Source organism: Takifugu flavidus, chromosome 8 (genome assembly GCF_003711565.1).
Source record: "Takifugu flavidus isolate HTHZ2018 chromosome 8, ASM371156v2, whole genome shotgun sequence".
NCBI lineage: Eukaryota > Metazoa > Chordata > Actinopteri > Tetraodontiformes > Tetraodontidae > Takifugu > Takifugu flavidus.
In genome coordinates, this window is record NC_079527.1 from 9,501,877 (window position 1) to 9,507,729 (window position 5,853).

Sequence of the window (5,853 nt, forward strand, 5' to 3'; positions counted from 1 at the left end):
GCTGTTAGGACCAGTGAAAAATGTGCTCTCTTCCCAAAAATATCCTCACTTTGCCAGTAGAATGAGTTTTGAATACCGGTGCTGAATATATAGCAAGTTCAACAACACACGCACACACACACACACACACACACACACCACACACACACACACAACACACACACACACACACACACAATTTATGATAGTTACAACATTTGTTTATCCAGGTAAAAACAATCCCTTGAGATAAATCTCTTTTGCGATGAAGGACGCTTACCTAGAGTAGAGAATTATACCTCTTAGTTATTCTGAAGTGGATGTTCGGAATGGACAGAGGGACATTTAGTAAATCAACCGACAAAGACAACAAACATAACTATTATGTTTATTTAACAGTATAATTGCTTTTTTTGGCTCTTAAATAACAAATAACTTGCATTAACATAACATCAGGCGACCCCCACGTGTCATTAAAACAAGCTTGATGACGTTAAAGGAAGCATAAATGACCATTTTATTCCCTCTATAATACAGTCAAAGTTAAACTAGAATAAAGAGAAAATGCAGTTAGAGTGACAAATATGATGAAAAAACATTGTTAAGTAGTATTTTAAGACCATAAATTACAGAAATGACTACAAATTAAAGTGTATAAACTTTGCAATGTATCTTTCTTTATTGTGAGCATGTTCTCCCCAGGTTCCTGTATTAGCAGCTCACGGCTGGCCAGCGGCTACAAAAAAATCCACACTTGTTTTTAGCGAAGCAGTCTAGAGACGAGTCATTAGTCTTTTTTTAATTTGGGCTTCATCACCCTTTAATCACGAGCCTCTTCCAAATCTGTTACCTTGATAAATTATTCAGGTTTGTCTTTGCAGATCTCTGTTCCTGTGAAAAGAAAACATGTATTTGAATGCTACATCACCCCTAGAATAGGTTTTGCTGCAACCTGGAGTGTAAAATGTATGTTTACTTGAAATCCATTAGAAATAAAAGAAAATCAGGCACATCTGCACCAAAATCCCCAAAACTCTGCAACCAAAAAAGGCTGGACTTTACACAGCAGGTTTTGGCCTAAACAATGAGCTCATCTGTGCTGACTAATGATGCACAGAGAAGCATTAAAAGCATCCAAACACAAGGGTTTCGGGGGGTTTTTGTAGCAGAAATGGTGAAACGCAATAACCAGACGGGCTCTTGTGACAGGTGATTGGAGCCAACTTTTTGAAGCGATTCCATCTGTGTGCAGTGGAAATAATAAGACCGCCTGTCTGTTTCTAATTACAGTAAAACACGAATATTGAGGCGGGGGCACATTTGTGCTGCTTTACAGGGTCAATTTCGACATCATCTTCGACACGTCACATGGTTTTCTCTCAGTTGTGGTTCTTGTCCCCGTCGCTTCGATTTTATCACCAAAACCTTCCTGAACGTGCAGAGGAGCCGCTAAAAAGCCAGAGGTCTATTTAAGGGTCTCCTCGGAGGGTCTAAGCTCGTTAATTACAGAAATGCGATTTCTGTTCCCCATTGTTAGCGAGGACCGCGTGATGAAATAGCTAACCCAATTTCTCACAGCTTCCCATAAAAGGCACTTGACTCAAAAGACGATTATCTCAAGCGCACACGTGTGTGCACAAGCTGGAATGTGCGCATGACTTCCAGAAGATCCCCGAAAGACACGCTCCCAGCTTAGCGTTGTGTTTCATTGATGGAAAAACTGACGTCTGATTGATATTTAAAAGTGACTGAGTCTAAATTGTGAGTGACACCACTGAAACAAAAAAAGGGGACAAGGGAGACAAAGAAGACAAATAAAGGTCAAAGAGCTAATGACACAGAGAAGGCAGAGGGCTGGAGTAACTGGAGGAATCAGAGCAAGCCAAAAAAGGCGGCAGTGACACATATAGACCCACTTCCTTACTTTGACAGATGACTTCCTCGGGCATTGGAGGGGACGGGAGACAGTGTGAAATGTATTTTAGGCAGGAAAAGTTGCAGGCAAACGGACAGAAGGACACACTCACCTACCTTCACGCTCTATAAAAACGACATTGACACCGTTTAACCCCAGTTTCACTGCACTTATGGGAGCTTTAATCTAGCTGAAACCCGTCTCTGCTGCGCTTTCCTCCCCTCTCACCCTTGGCCTCTCCCGTCCGTCTAATCTACCCATCATCCTCCGCTCCTGTGACGCTTGAGTTTTTAGACTGGATGTTTTCTTGCGAGTGAGCATGTTTTGCCTTGTGTGCATCCACTCAGACATGCATGTATGGGTGCCTTTATCCTAAGGGAAGAGTTGCAAAACATTAAATTTTTAAAAAGCACGTGAAGCCGCAGGAATCATAGTCGTTCTTGAGGAAGTCATTTCGGATGCAGGTGGTGTAGCAGAAAAATCGACTTGTAATCCGCATTGTCACATCCTTGCCTATATATATACACACACACACATATATACAGTACACACATATATATATACATACGTTACATACACACATGCAGATTTGTGAATATTTGCTCCCTAATCACCATTCTTCAGGGCAACATCTGGTTCTTGAGCTGCTAAATGTTCCACTGCGATAACCAGAGTCCCTGAATTGTCTGTCAATTCAGTTTCTGTTTCTCAGCTTAACACAGCCACAAACACAGTCTGACTGAAGCCAAATGCTGCCAAAATAGTGACTTAATCCACGTCATGAAAAGAAAAAAAACATCCGTAAACAATTAGGAAGCAAATGCTCTGAGAATTCTGCTGTATTGTTATTTATGTATGAAGGTAAAACTCATTTTGTCTTTCTTTCCTCCCAATTCACTTCATCTTTTATGTTTGCAACACCATTTCTATTTTTATTAGTTTAGCAGCCACTCTCACCAAAAGACACTTCAAAAGGGCACCTGAGCCACATTAAACTTTTCCCTGTGTGATTTTAGCCAGCAGTGACCTTCTGGAGGACACGCCAACCTGAAAAGGGAAAGAGAGGACATGTGGAAACAAGGAGGGGGTGATAAAGGACAGAGGAAAAGACAAAGAGTGCGATTGGAGGAGGGGGATTTCATTCCATTAAAATGCTGGCTTCACCCTGGCCTATACTGGCCTTTACCAATAGCAGCAATGCCCAAAAGAGCTCAGTTAATAATGTAAGAGACATGAGAATAAAGCTGCCCATCAAAGAGCGTCAGTCTGCACAGCACTGAGTGAATTATTCACCATCGGCACTGATTAGACCAGGAACACAGAGCCCGCGAGAAAAAGGGAGCGACAAAGGTGTGGAGAGGGTGACAAAGGAGCAATGTGACTTGAAGGCGGGCGGAACGGAAAAGGAGGAGAAAAAAAGGTATCAGCCTGTTATGCAACAGGAGGCTACAGGGAGAAGAAAGGCTCATGTCAGTGGCTTATAACAAAATAAGTGTCGATGAAAGACGGTGATGCAACCTGATGGAACAGTGTCACTCTGCTGGAGGGAAGGGCGTAGCCTTTTGTTCTACCTGCGGTTCTGATGGCAGCTTCAGAATGATACAACCCTTCACCTTTCCCCTGGTTTCTGGGACTGTTCCCATTGAGCCTGGAATTGTTCTAAAGTCGTCATTAAACGGCCAACACTTGAAGGCGAGGCTGTACGATAATCCACTCAAAGCATGTATGTAAACATGACATATGGCTGCTCATCAGGAATGCAGCCACGAACAATGAAAAGAGGCGGCATCGACCTTTATGTACAATGGGCCCTGTGGTTCACTTATCTCTAAAACGCTCCGATTTATAACAAAAACCTTTCCAAAATGTGTCTTTAAAAAAAATAAACTATGTTTGTTTAGAATGCCATTTTCTTTTGCTGAAGTCAGACCTGAACAATTGTGTTCTGTGGTTTTAACATATGTTGGGGGAAAAAAAAAAAAACAAACTTTCTGTTTTTTCCATTAGCAACGGTCGAAACAGCTTCCTAGCAAAGATTTAGTCATTAGGATGCAATTAGTGACACAAATAAGTTGAGCTCATGTGTAAACGAAGCCTTTATTTATCACTCCACACTAGCAACATAAGGGTGGAAGGAAGGGGGTAATTAGAAGCCTGTGGCACATAGGAAATGTGCCACATAATCATTTGCGCACGCGCACGTGCGCAAAGACACGCTAGCCAGACTGGCACAGATGCACATTTGAGATTTTTTTCATAGGATGAAACAATTAATTATCTTAATTACCAACTAATCATCGTGAAACATTTACAGTACAGGAAAAAATGAGCACAGAAACAGACAAGTTGTACCTTTATTGTCTGTTTATTGACATTTCTGTTCACAACCAACTCTACTGCAGGTGTGTGCACGCGTGTGGAGGTTGTTCCTCCAATACTTTTCCCATGAGTGTCCATGTGCTTGTGCATGTGCGCATTTGTGGAGGACGATAAGGAGTTTGCATGTTTGCGTGACCATGTGGGTGGCAGGACGCTGCCATGGTTTTGTTTTTGTCATGATTACACGTGGTGGAATAAAGCCTGAGGCGGCCAGATGGAGTCTCTCTGTATGGGAGCAACATTCAACGGAGCCTTCGCGGCGAGTCCTGGGCCAAGCACAGCAGAAACACTGACCATCCCATAAGACTTCTTTTAGTAAAAATTATTATAAAATTTAAAAAAACAAAACAAAACACAATTTAAAGAAATGGCCTCAGTATTCCTCAGGTTGACTCTTGCACTTCCTGTTTTACAGATTTTACAAGCGTGGCTCCGCATTTGGAACATTCCATTAAAAAGCAGCATAGGGGGTTCCAGCAGAAAAGGTCATGTTATGACAACGGGACTCAACAGAGGGGACATCTGTGTGAGGCCAAAATGTGCACAATTAACATGGTTCAAGCTCCAGTTTCAAACACAGGGCTAAATGTTCTCAGACTTTGTCTTACATCATCCACATGGACGGCCACTGTTCCACTTCCTTTATGTGGCTGTAAAGTGGGGGTCCCACGTTTCAAGAAACTCACCAGAATCCACCAAAAATAGGTGAATGTTTTACCAAAATTGATGCAGGCCTTTATGAAGGCTAGTGTTGGCCAGCCAAATGCCATTTCTAGCCAGAGCCAGTACCACCCTCTAGTGGTACAGAAGTGGAAGTGTCCAGTCTGTGTTTAAGAAAAGGAGAAGTAAAAATTGAGCGCGTTATGAACAGTCCCCATCTAGAAAAAAAGAAAGTGGTAATGTGATGAAAATAAGAAAACGTGTTGGATTTTTTTAAAAGAAGGGGGGATGACTTTAAAGGCTGAAGAAATGGAAAAGAGGTGTAGTGTGAGTGGTGTCTAGTGTGTATCCACCTTTGTGCTCCGGCACAGAAGAGCAGACAAAGACCTGTTGACACCTGATCACCAACACTCTGGACATCAGAAAGAGAACCGGCGGGGATAAAGAGGCAGACAGACGAGAGCGTGGGGTGCATTGAATATATGTGTATGTCTCTGCACATGGGGGTTTTATATGGAGAAGGCGGAGGTCAAAGCCTGGAAACAGGTCCCCATTGTGCAGCTTGGAGTAAAGAGGGAGGTAATAAGGGTTTGGGTTTCCAGAGCGGGGCCACAGCTGGGCCTCAGGAGAGTCACTGAGCCTGCAGGGGAGCCTGTGGGACAGAGAAGCTGACAGCAGTGAAAAAGAATTATAGGTACATTCAAAACTGCCACACAGTGGATCTGAGAGATCATAATTTAATATTCTGAATGCACATTTTTAAAAAAAAAAAATCAATACAACTGTCGAAATCTTAAAAATATAACAATGAATGTTTGATGCACCTTGACTACTTTATTTTTAAATCATGTGCCTTATTACTATTCACCACCAGGGGGAGGCAGACGACGCCGGTGCAGCCTCAATTCTAACTGCAGCTT